We start from the raw sequence: 13,390 nt of genomic DNA on the forward strand, positions 1-13,390 counted from the left end.
GGGGTGAATAGCAAGGTGACAAAGTTTGCTGATGTTGCAAAATTGTCAGGGAGTAACGATGACAACTGGCTACGAAGAGCTGCAGATGGATTTTATGCTGTGGAGTGACTTTGAGGATAAAATGGAAGATGAAATCCAACATTGACAAATGCCAAGTAATGTGCATGGAGGGGAAAACAATCCTAAATATGTATGCTCAGTGAAGGGCTTTAAATTAGCTATTATCACCAGGGAAGAGATCTTTGAATAGCTCTCTGAAATGCCAGCTCATTACTCAGAGGTGGTCAAGAAGGTAAATATGATGTCAGGAGTTATTAGGAAAAGAACAGAGAGCAAAATAGAAAACATTATTATGCCATCGTATGGATGTTATGTATGCATACTGTATACAGTTCTGGTCTCCCTACCTTAAAAGCATGTGTTAGAGCTGATAAACAATGAGATAAGGATACTAATGGTATGGAATGACTTGTGTGGGAAGTGACCGCAGATATGAGGACAATGAAGTTTACCAAAAGAATGAAGATGGTGATATGTTATGAATGACATTGAGAAAACAAAAGAGAATGGCTATTTACTATTTCTCAAAGAATAGTAAGTTTTAAAAGAAACAGAAAAGCCCTATTTTACTTAAATTTTGAAAATTGTTGTCACAAGAGATGAGCTACATAAAGGCACAGATGAGTTATAAAAAGGACTAGACACAAATGGCATAAGAAAAAAACAAGTGCAATTACAAAGATGGCAATGCAACCTCTGTCTCAAGAAAAGGGAAATGCGTTTCCCCAAGTATCTAGGCAGGAATGGCTATGGAATTATAAACATGTACATGAATGCACACAAACGCAACTACTCCTAAGCCAGAAGGGTACACCACCAAGGAAGAATCTCTACTTACTCTGCCTGTACATCCGTCTGTAAGCATCCATCACCAGTCACTGTCAGGGGCCTGTCTCTCCCTTCCTTTTAAGATCACCGTCGCAGATGTCAAGCGCTGTTCTCTGCCCTCAGGTCTCTGACTGGTGTCAATTCTTCACATCCAACTGGTACCTGGCACTGGGACACTGGCAGCTGGCTTGAGCGTTCAGAAAAAGAAGGTGCATTTGTACGTGACCATCTCTGTTCGAAGAGCAGCATCTGCATGTAAATAAGAAAGGCACAGGAAAAAAGTAATCCACAGTTTACACTGCCGATTACTCTGCCAGAAGGAAACTAAATTGTAAAATCCTGAAATCTACTGGGACCCAACAGGTAAGAACATTGTTTTTCTGTCCTCGTATTAAGATTGGGAATGTTGTGTGACAAAATTAAGTTAATAAATACCATGCTTACGGAGGTGCTTGGACCATAAGAACTAGCAAACATCAGGAGGATCCAAGTTTCCGTGGACCTGCGAGGGCAGGATTGGTGCTTGCAATCAAATGTTTTAATGTATGTCACACTCCTTAGCCTGTGTTATAACCAAAGTGAGGGTCCTGTTGCTATCTTTTCCTTTTATGATGCAAAATAAACCTTGTGACTGACAGCAGGTGCAGGCTGGCAGGAAAAACACGTGAGGCTGCTCTAATGACACTGCACGTTCATTCCTTTCTCGTGATTTAATGGACAGGTCTGGAAAATGTGAACATATAAAGGACATCACATTTCCAAATTGTGGAGAAACAAACAATACATTGGGAAGCAAACATAAGCGTTATTTCTCTTCTAATCAATATCTTTGGCAGGTTGACCCTGGCTGGATGCCAGGTGTCCACCAAAGCTGCTCCATCACTCCCCTCCTCAGCTGGACAGGGGAGAGAAAATACAACAGAAGGCTCATGGATCAAGACAAGGACAGGGAGAGATCACTCAGCAATTACTGCCACAAGCAAAACAGACTCAACTTGGGGAAAAATTAATTTAATTTACTACCAGTCAAATTAGAGTAGGATAATGAGAAATAAACCCAAATCTTAAGATACCTTCTCCCCACCCCTCCCTCCTTCCTGGCTCAACTCCAATCCTAATTTTCTCCACCTCCTTCTCCTGGCAGCGCAGGGGGACGGGGAATGGGCGTTGAGGTCAGTTCATCACACGTTGTCTCTGCCGCTCCTTCCTCCTCAGGGGGAGGACTCCTCACTCTTCCCCTGCTCCAGCACGGGGTCCCTTCCCCGGGCTGCAGTCCTTCAGGCACAGACTGCTCCAGCGTGGGCTCCTCTCTCCACAGATCCACAGGTCCTGCCAGGAGCCTGCTCCAGCGCGGGCTTCCCACAGGGTCCCAGCCTCCTTCGGGCATCCCCCTGCTCCGGCGTGGGGTCCTCCCCGGGCTGCAGGGGGACAGCCTGCCTCACCATGGTCTTCCCCACGGGCTGCAGGGGAATCTCTGCTCCGGCACCTGGAGCATCTCCTCCTCCTCCTTCTGCACTGACCTGGGGGTCTGCAGGGTTGTTTTTCTCACACGCCACTCCTTTCTCCGGCTGAAATTGCACATTTTTTTCCCCCTTCTTAAACATGTTGTCCCAGAGGCGCTACCACTCTGGCTGACGGACTCAGCCTTGACCAGCAGTGGGTCCGTTTTGGAGCCGGCTGGCATTGGCTCTGTCGGACACAGGGGACGCTTCCAGCAGCTTCTCACAAGAAGCCACCCCTGTAGCCCCCCCACTACCAAAACCTGGCCACGGAAACCCAATACAGTATCCTGAAGCATATTACAAATTAACCACTTTCCCCAGATATTTACTGTATTAAGTAGCTCTAGGCTGAGCCCCTATCAGGGTGGACAGTGCCATCTGCATTTAGAAAATTGCCTATACATTTATTAAAGTGAGATTCATCCATTAATTAATCCTGTCAGCATTTTCCCTAGAAACTCTCATTAGCACATTGAGCTAATTATGACAACTAGCAGCACCAGGGGGGGTATGTGCAGGGTGGGAAGGAGGGAAGGTTATTCTAATTTAATAATGGAAAGGATACCTCATTCTTACATTTACATTAAAATCAAATTGACAAAGTCAGAATAACTTTGGAATGAGATAAACCTGCCATTTTATTTTCATTCCATATTGGAATCTCCACTGCAGGAAGAAAAATATATTCCAAACATGACAGAAATCTTCTGACGCTAATAAACCAGAAGGAACGAGATATTCTTCTAATTACCCATTCCTACATAACTCCAATGTTAAGTGTATTTTGACCTAGGAAAAGGAAACCGCATTTGTGTAACAGTACTACTCAGTTCCTTTTCTACAGCTCTCCTTGCTCAGGATTTTTTCCTACGTGCTTGTATCACAGCAGTACCTGGACACCCTGGCTGGACAGGACTTGGATGCACCACAAAGTTGTCTTGACCTGCCCAGTTTCTGCAGTGAGGTGAGCCAGAGGTGAACGTGCTAAGCTCTTGGTGTGCCAAACCCAATCAACTACATTAACTTGAATCTTTTTTGTTGAGGTTTACGTTAAAAGATTTTCCTCATGTGTCCCACAGGTGCGTAGTCAGGGACTATGACTCAGTTGATGGACACTCCTTTTTCATGCCATGGTAGCCCTATCCCCATGACGAACGTCACTGTATGAACATCAAGTGAAATGCAGTGAAAACTCCTCAGGGAGCCTGCTGGCTAACCTGACAAGATAACAGGTGGGAGGGAAAAATGGCAGCATAGAGAAGTGAAATGACTTTTAAAGGTCTTAGGGTAGAAGGAGGCAAATACTAAATCCAGAAGTCTTAACTCCTTATTGAGTCACCTTGCCAGCATACAGAGTTGCATACAGTAAGCATCTTACAAACTTTTCCTTTCTTTATAAGTTCACCATATGTTGCACATTGATACAAAGGAAAAAAGTATTATTTTAACGTCTCTCTTCCTTCATCACACACTTGTAGCATAACTGCAAATACAGCCGTTGCTGCCAACACTGCCCACTTTTCCACATGGGCAGTCCTCCACCCGAAAAATGGGAGCAGTCAGGGAGGGGAATGGCGATAGTTAGGTCACACCCAGCAACACACAGCTGGCAGACGAGCACATTATCCAGCTGACAACACCAGGACACACATGGTGCGAATACCACAGCAACACCAACACACGTAGGCTTACCAGAGTCCCGTAGCAAAGAGGGTGGGATCTAAAGACACATGGTGAAAGTGAATACTGGGAACATCTTAGAGACCCAGCTGCAAGGATTGATGTGCGTGCTGAAAACTAGGTCAAGCTCCACAGGCCTGCATCCTCCAGGTAGGGGAATCAACTGCTGCTGGTCGTACTGCTCCTACATATCTTACACAAGCATCAAAATGGAGCATCTTCTCTTCTCGAGATACTGCAGAGCACAGGACACATTTGTAAGCGAGAAGCTTTACATAAGGTCATCATAAAAAACATTCCACCCCAATTAAATGTGATTTTACTGTAGTACAATTCTTGTAACTATAATTATCTAAAGCTCTAAGCAAAGATACGCAGAGGTACTTACCAATGAGCCCATCAGCAGTCCCAGTTCTAAAGCACTCTCCTGCATACATAACTTTTCTCAAACCTTTTATCCCTTCAAAGTCAGTAGAAGAGTCCCTATGGGTAAAGCAGCTCTTACACATACCCCTTCAGAATCAGACCTTAAGTAATGCTTTATAACCCCAAACGCATTTTCTGTTTAATAAAGAATAGCAAAAAGTGTTTCTTTTCCAAAAAGACAAAAAAAAAAAAAATACTTCTAATGAAATTAGAACCCTGACCCCAAACAGAGAACTGAATTATTTCAATGTGGTAGGGTTTTTACTCAGCCTTTTTATGATCTCCTTCTTTGCCTTCTAATCCTGATAGATTTCAGCTGTATTCCTCTAGCAACAAATGGATTCTCCTGTGGCTAAAATAATTGTATAAATAGGGATGCTAATGTACTCCCTTCAGCTGATTAGTATCAAGTTGTAGAGACAGTGAGTTCAGCTTGTACTTGTATTATAATTTCTATTAACTTCTGCCCCCAATCTCTATGTAAAGATACTCTAGCAGAGAAGTAACGTGAAATAAGTATAAGGTGCAAAACAGTTCTGGTGTTGAAAAATGAAAAGAAGAAAAATTTAAGGAAGAACTTCATCTGTGTCATCATGCCAGATGGCTGCTTATTTAAGTAATCAAGTTAAGCAAGATGCATTTAGGACTATCTTGTTTAATTTGATTATTGAAATGAATAAACTGCCTGTATGGCAGTGGGTTTTTGCACGTATAATCAGGTCGTATCTAACTCTGGTTCATATCTGCTGATTTTGATATGGTTAGATCCAAAATTAATTAGTTCATCATTTCTCTGTAGCTAAACTGTTTTGCTTACATGAGGGATGTTTTGGATCAGATGAGAGTTACCCTGATGAACCAACTGATATTATGTTAATGCCTAGCCGATTAATGCTCTAGCAAATTTGCATATAATGAACATGGACCAAACCCCTTTGTTGAAGTGCACATCCCTGTGTGCCTGCCCCAGATAATGGGCCCTATCCCTGTTGACAGGGAATCGAGAAGGGAGCAGAAGCAGGTTCTGTAATTTCTTTCTTATGCATTCAACAAAACTACCACCGTAACTGCGGAGGTATCGACTAGTTACCGGTACGGGAGTGATTATGCAAATGACATTTTGCAATTCTAGCGACTGAACTAACACCACCCTAAGACTCCACATTTGTTTGGTCTACGGTAGACATTTCCAACCCATTTAGCCTTCAACAATGGTAAGTGTTTACATGGTCAATAAACAACGTTGTTCTGCCCTTTTTCCTGGCAAACTTTAGGAGTGGTTATTATTTAGGGCTTGTCCAAAAATTTTCCACTGAAACTGTTTTTATGGAAAACTTCAATTTAAAACTGAACAGCTTTTCATTTTTACTGAAAGGATGTCTTCTGGCTGTGCAATATTCTGCCCCTTCTGTCCCAGTGAGCTGTGTTCCGAACAAAGAACATTTTGATGGGGACATGCCACTCTGAACACTCAGAGGAACTCAACGTGGGGATCCCTTGGGTTGAGTGCGTTGACCCACCATATGGTGGTCAAACATTGGAACAGGCTTCCTAGCGAGGTGGTCGATGCCCCAAACCTGTCAGTGTTTAAGAGGTATCTGGACAACGCCCTTAATAACATGCTTTAACTTTTGGTCAGCCCTGAAGAGGTCAGGCACTTGGACTAGAAGACCGTTGTAGGTCCCTTCCAACTGAAATTATGCTATTCTATCCTAGGCTCAGCCTAACTGCTGAGGCACAATTTAATAAAATCAGTAATTGGTGTACTTCGTGAAATTTAGTCCAGCTAGAAAACCCAGCCTGGAGAGGGCAATGAAGGTACGGAGCACCTCAGGGCATTTCCATATCAAAGCATTTGGGTCTATAATTTGACAAAATCTTTTTTAAAAGCCAAGCAAAAAATCAGTAGCTTTGTTCAATGTGCAAAAATATCGTGACTGCCAACCAAAAGCTAATAATTGAATTTCAGTGAAAATATCCAAGTTTGGAAATTTTGTATGCTTTTTCTGTTTGACCTGCAGTCAGTTTGTAAATGGCTGGGGAGGACTGCATGGAATGTTGAAAACTAGGTTCACATATCTAGCCTGGAGTGATGGGAGATGATAAATTTTGCTATGAAGCTGATGCAGTGAAAACTTGAACCTGCCTTTCCCTCCTCTTGAGGCAGGATCCCAGAGCAAAGCCTTTGGCTTCAATGAAATGCTACATTTTTTCCAAAATGTAATTTTATTGAAAACATTCCAAAGGATCTACGACTAATAGATTTTAAAATAACAGAAGGAAACAGAGGGATAGCCTCTATATATTTACTCAGGCATTTGTTAGAGTTACTCTATATAAATCACATTGCTCAGCTCATGAATGGTTTTTAGATATAATTAGAAGAAACCATTTACCTTTTAGAGCATCAGTTAATTATATTTCAAGCTCCCAAAGTACAGTTGTTTTTCATTACCCACATATGTAACTGTAAAAGCAAAGCAAATGTTACTGTTATAACACGGCATTCCTCTCCAAAGTTTACAAAAGCAGGGTGAGCTAATGGAAAAAGAACCACTAAACAAAGCAGCAACTGGCTTGGTTTCTAGACTTGCTTTTAACTTTTTTCCCTTTTTTGGCCATTTAAGAAAAGATACTATGAATTTTCCCACTTTATTTTTACCCAGACATGAAATAGCTAACAATAACTCTTATCTTTTTTCAGCGGCATGCTGAAACATGTTGGTTCAGATGAATAAGTATGAGATTTGGGTGTTAAAAAAAATAACTCCATTTCTGTTGCTCTATTTCCTTGTAAACAAGCAGACAAACAAGAAACTTCAGTTTCTCTACGTATGCTAATTCCCTTACTTGTTAGGACCAGGCACAAATTTTATACTACCTTCAACATGGGGAAACACTATAAAGCTGCAGATTAGTAAACTAAGATTTTTTAAAGATCTGGTTATGGCCAATAATACTTACAGAACTTCTCATTAGTACATTTTGCAGAATGATTTTCCTTTGACAAATTTAAATAGAATGCATGCATGTGGGCCTTTACAGCATGAATAAATTCTGCTCAGTCCTTCTAACACCATCCATGCTTGTGAGTTACTTGATCTTAGGTGAATACGGGAATAATTCATTTGATTTCTGAGTACAATTCTACATGTTAATGTAGAGCTGGCTTCTGAATTTCTTATTGAAACAATTACCTCCCACAGCTCTTCATAGAAAAAAAATATGACTCATTCCTTGTGGCTCCATCATCCATGTTTAATTTATGTAAATAACCTATGGTAAATATTATTTATGTAAATAACTTACCATGTAAGTATCACTGGTGTATGAATCCAAATAAATACATAAATTGCTTGGAATGTAAAGATGTCTCAGCACAATTAAAGTGATTTAAAATTATTAACAAATAAATTCTCAACCTTCTACTCAAATACAGATTAGTTCCTCATATTTCAAATGGACTGAACTTGTAGGACTGTAATCACTTCTAAGAAAATGTACACATAAGGGTCCCAACCCTTCATTAGAATGTAAAAGGGCAGAAACTGAAAATCACTTAGGTCCTGCTGATGCCCAAACTGATTCACCAATAAATAAGGGTTATTTTCACCCAAGTTGAGGTCTTAGTCCAAAATTCTTGGTATGCCATTGGGGTAGATGACCGCCCCCCTCCCCCCCCCCCCCCCCCCCCCCCCCGAAGTCCCTTCCAACCTGAATTATTCTTCAGTTCTACACTTCTATCACAAAGTAGTAAATTGTCTTTGACAGCCATTCCTCCCGGAGCCCAAAACTTCTTCCTATAACCCTACAGCATGTGGAGGGAGGGCAGAAGAGAAAGAGGAGGGAGACTATTGGAATTAAACATGAGGTAGGTGACGCACTGTGGGGTCTGAAGTCACCAACGTACAAAGTCTGGGATCAGACAATTTACATGGGACACTGAAAGCTGGCCTAGCTGTGAGAGGTTTGTTGTAGATGCTCTCTTGAGAGCACATCTGAAATAAAGAAAAAAGACAGAGCGTTGTAGGAAAGGGTGAAATGCAAAGTTCCAGATGATGAGTTTTCCATATGTATCTCCTGGAAGAATCCAGTCCAAATTCTGGTTGGAACAGAAGGAGCTGCCAGGGCAGGTATGGATTGGTGTGAATACTTTGTTGCTGAAGGATGTAGATTTTTTTTCCGAGGGTGCGGTAATATTTTTTTAAGATGTTGATATCTTGGACCAGGTAGAGGAGCACATACAGGGAAAGCTGATCTTAGAGAACATATCCAATTTTTCTGAGCTCATACTGCAAAGCCAGTAATCCTGACAGTCGTCCCCATCCTTATGGGGATAGAATAGAGTAGATTTCAGAGGTACCATGTAATGAATTCTGGAGAAGGCTTTGTCCCTAGCCTCAGACACATGAACTGCACCTACACAAAAGAGAAAAGTTAAGGAAACCCTATCAAAATGAATAAGCTGTATAGCAGCATGTCGTTTTATAATTCACTTTGACAAAAATTAGGCACAGTGAGGTACTGAGGCTACCGCTGAGATTTCAGGGGGAAAAAAAAATGTTACCAATAATTCAGGAAGGATGAAACGCTGTAAGTCATTATTTTCTGACAACCCAGGGATCATAACTGATGTTTTTTCATGTTCAAAATGCTACACAAAAAGCAAGCCATTGGGCAGTAGGCAGGAATGCTGTCTTTTGAAGGACTTTTTTTTAAATTAAGGTTATCGGTGAAGCCCTGAGATAACAGGAGAGTCCTAGCAAAGTGCGAAGTGCAGTATTTCTTTATTGTTCGTTCTGATTATAGCATTACCTAACCTGAGAGCACAGCTCCATAGTGCTAGGCACAGTCCAGATGTATAATTAGGGAAAGACCCTGCAAGGAAAAAGGGAGAGAGATTCTGTCTAAGCGGGCAAAAAGATGAGAGGAGAAGCACGGAGATGAAGTGACTTATCCAAGGTCACAGGGCACGTCAGTGGCAGCACTGCAGTCAAAACTCGCATCTCCTGATTCCCGTGCCAAGAATCACCCAGCCAGCGCCAGCACGAGGCAAAAGATGTAGCTGAAATTTAGGCTATATGAATCCAGGGCTCTAACTCTTCTCCTCTGCCGCTCCGTCATTAAAAGCAAGCCATGATCACTGACTTGTAACGAACAAATAACCTTGCTTTGGTGTGTCTGCAGCCATCACTCACACAACTTACTTTGCAATTCTCCTCCCCGAGTTTCCACTCAGCCTGGACCGTTTGATGCCTGCTGCCTTTGTGAAGCTTTTGAAATTAATGCTTTAAAGCCTGTAAGAGCAGCTCAGAAGGAAAAAAAAAAAAAATGTCAGTTTTACATTTTTAAAAAGATGCTCTTATTCTCCTCACAGCTGAGTTTTGGCAGCAGCTTGTGAGCAGAATAGCAAGTGGGAGTTTTTGTTGTGTTTTTCCAGGCCAGTTTGTCTGGCCTGTGGAGAGCCATACTTCTTCTCATTTGTTTTTCGCTGCAGTTAGGCCATGGGAAGTCACCTCCTCAGCAGAGGCTCCCCCTGTGCCTGTGCGGACCGGAGAGAGGACACACAGCGCTCAGCTATTCCAGCCGGATCGTGCCATTTTCCCCATCTTTGGGGACAGAGAAGGCCCCGTATTTCTCCCGCTCCCTGCTCCCCTTCTCTTGCCCTTTGGCAGTCAAGGGTCTATATACGTGTCTGTACACCATGCCAGTACAAATACTGCTCTCTGTGAGCTGAACAGACTTTCTCTAGCTGTCCCTTAGAGAAGAATTTATTCTACACCAACAAGAAAGTTCATACGGACTCCATTTCAAACAAAACCCTCCCAGAAGTGTCAAAGCGATCAAATCTCAAAGGGCTAATCCAGCCCTCTGGAGAGCAAAATCAGCTCTCAGTCACACAGCCCAGCGCTAGTCTGAGTTAACACAACAGCAAGTGAATTTGAAGTTTCAAGCCTCGGTCACGCAGACTGCAATGACACCACGAATCAGATGAAATTTCTCCTGTAAGCAAACAAAAGTTGTCCCACGAGCACCGAAATAACTGACACTTGAATTGTCAAAGTTTGCGTTGCCGCCCAGTTCCCACTGTAGTCATTCCAACTGTTCTTCCTATCTTCTACAACAGACCCACAATATCAAGTACCAAAATTAAAGATATCAATATCCCCCCAGCATGTCCTCTGTGCCTCTCTGTTGCCCTAAAAATGTCCTAGCTCCTTCTCCCATCTCTAAATCCCCCACCGCAGCACTCCCTCAGCCTTCCCCATCCCCTTCGAAGCCCCCCCAGGCAGCTGGCAACTGTAGTTGATCTGATAATTCCAGCATACGCTGTCTGGTCAACTGGATGAACTCTTTTGCCGGAACAAGATATTGATTTGAGGGTGTCTCCACTGTTCATGCCCTGATTTTCGCAAAACTTGTTAGAAATATATAAATATTTGTAGTTATTATAAATGTACAATATCTTTGAGGCACGTATCTCTATGCCAAACTGGACTAAAGTGTCCAAGAGATTAAAACTGCCCCGAGAGAACCTGCAGAAAGACAGATGGATAGGAAGACAGGATGATCACATTAGCTTTTTTTCCCCCCTTAGGAAAACACGTTAAAAAGAAAAAAACCCAAACCATCAAAAGGCTAGTTTGTACTTATGAATTCTTATCAGACTTAATTAAATTCTGATTTCAGCTCTTTACTTTGTACCAGGATAAAACAACAAAAAAGTAGTAATTTTATGAATTAATTTTGAAGAAAAGATTGATTAGCAGAAGATGAGCTGTTGTGTATAAACATGTGGAAAATCCTACTGAACTTTTTTTTTTTTAAATTATTTTTCTTCAACAATTTTCAGAAAGATTTAAACTTTCCTCATCTTTGCATTCCAAGAAGCTGAATGAGAACTTCGCGGTGGAGCTACCCACCGCGTGCGTTTTGTAGTTTTTGCTTCTTTACTGAATTGTAAGAAAAAACCCTCAAAAAACTAGCATCGTGCATCATACGCTAAAAAATCATGAAGGGAGATGATGAAGACTGTTGTTAAGGGCATTTGACTTGGGTCATCTTTAGAGGGAGATAAAAAAATGAAAATAAGATTACCTTGGGAAAAAATACATACAAAACCAGTCAGATTGTAAAGCCTCCGATAAAACCCTACTCTCGGCAAGTTACGTTGCGGGGGCAGGAGGAAAGCAGCTTCTCTGTCCGTAATGTGTATTTTTTTTAACATTTACAAATTATTTTTGACTTAGCCACGCAGGGAGCCTACTTTCAACCCTCAATTTGAAAATCATGGAGGCTTTATAAAGTCTTCCACCTGCATCTCTTTTTTGCATCACAGTTCTTTATCCTCTAAAGGATGAAAACCCTGGCATATAAAAACTTTGTTAAGCTGTCACTATCAATAGAGTAAAAAAAAATAATGGTTGACAAAGAAGAAACAAATTGCATCTTCGAATAAGTTTCCTTCATGCTCTTGTTAAAAGCTATAACCTCTGATGTTAACTAAATTTAACCCATTCTGACCCTTGCAGTGGCCCTTAACCTTTTCTTTATTCTGCTTCCTGTGGTTGCTGAAGAAAACTGGCCCAGTCATTGGAAAAGCGCTCTCTGTTGCACACAAAGCCCCAGCCTCGCTGCTAGGCTGTCAGGAGGGAGAGAATAGACGGGGAGGTCAGCACCTGTGCTGAGAAGCAGGTGACAGGGAACTGCTTGGACCATTCTAGGGCAAGTTGTAATAGTTTCTACCCTTTAAATATCGCACTGTAGTTTCGGGTATTCAAGGCAGCGAAGTTCACGTTTTCTTTGTGAATGCAGACTTTAAACAAATTAATCTATTGCTGTTCAACTGACTGTAAAATTAGTAGATTTACTGTTGCAAAAAAAAAAAAAAAAAAAAAAAAAGGGAGAGCTTTCACTTCCACTTTAATAAGGTCACGGATGTGTCCTAGGCTGCCAACAAAAGCAGCTTTTAAAATCTTCGCAGCTGAACCCAGCAACTTGCAAAGGCGGCAGAACAATGTCTTAGATGTACAGTGGAAACTCCTCTCCCTACAGTCAAGATGTAAAACTAGGCAGTTAAAACACTTTCTACACTGGGAAGTTTTAGCTTTAATTGTGTCTCGCCCCAGGAACAGGCTTGCTTTTATGATTAACGATTTAATAAATTCAGTCGGCCTTGCTTTTCAGGGAGCAAAATCAGTTCTTTGCCTGGATTCAGTAAATCAGCACAAGCAATTTAACGGCAGAGCGTGCATCTTCAAAAGATTTGTCTGAATTCCTGTAACAGGGGCAGATCTCAGAAACCAAACAAAGCTTTAGCTGTTTCAACTGTATTCGCATATTCTGTGCAGGGCATCAGTTAGCAGTGACTGTTCACCGCTCACCAGAATTTTGGGGTCTGCCTTAATTTTTTGCTGTCTCTTGCCAGAATAAAAACAGAGAAGTGCGTGTAGGAAGAAACTTTCAAAAGCTGGCGATGGAAAAGGAGTAAATGAGCTACTGCAGAATCCCGGAGTCCGGACCTACTACATCCCCAGCATTCCTCTGTCTTTTAAATACATGTTTACTCGGACGTGTTCTCTGCCATGTGGCAACGCTCAGCTCAGCACAAGGGAGTTTTTCATCTGAGTTATGTGCAAAAGTCTTTTATAAACACGAAGGGGAAAAGGAATACTAAGGAGTGCATAGGGGAGGTTACGGCCCCTCTCCGAACCCGGGGACTGCAGAACCACAGAGCCGTGTCTGTAACGGGCTGGAAGGTGGAGGTGAGCCACCCCAGCTGCTGCTAAAGAGCAGGGATGGGGAGGAGAGACACTCTCTCCAACTCTTCCCCAAAGCTTCCGTGCCGAAACGCCCTGTGAAGGAGGGAATTACACAGGAAAACGGAGGTGCAC

The sequence above is a fragment of the Accipiter gentilis genome, chromosome 19 (assembly GCF_929443795.1).
Source record: "Accipiter gentilis chromosome 19, bAccGen1.1, whole genome shotgun sequence".
Lineage (NCBI taxonomy): Eukaryota > Metazoa > Chordata > Aves > Accipitriformes > Accipitridae > Astur > Astur gentilis.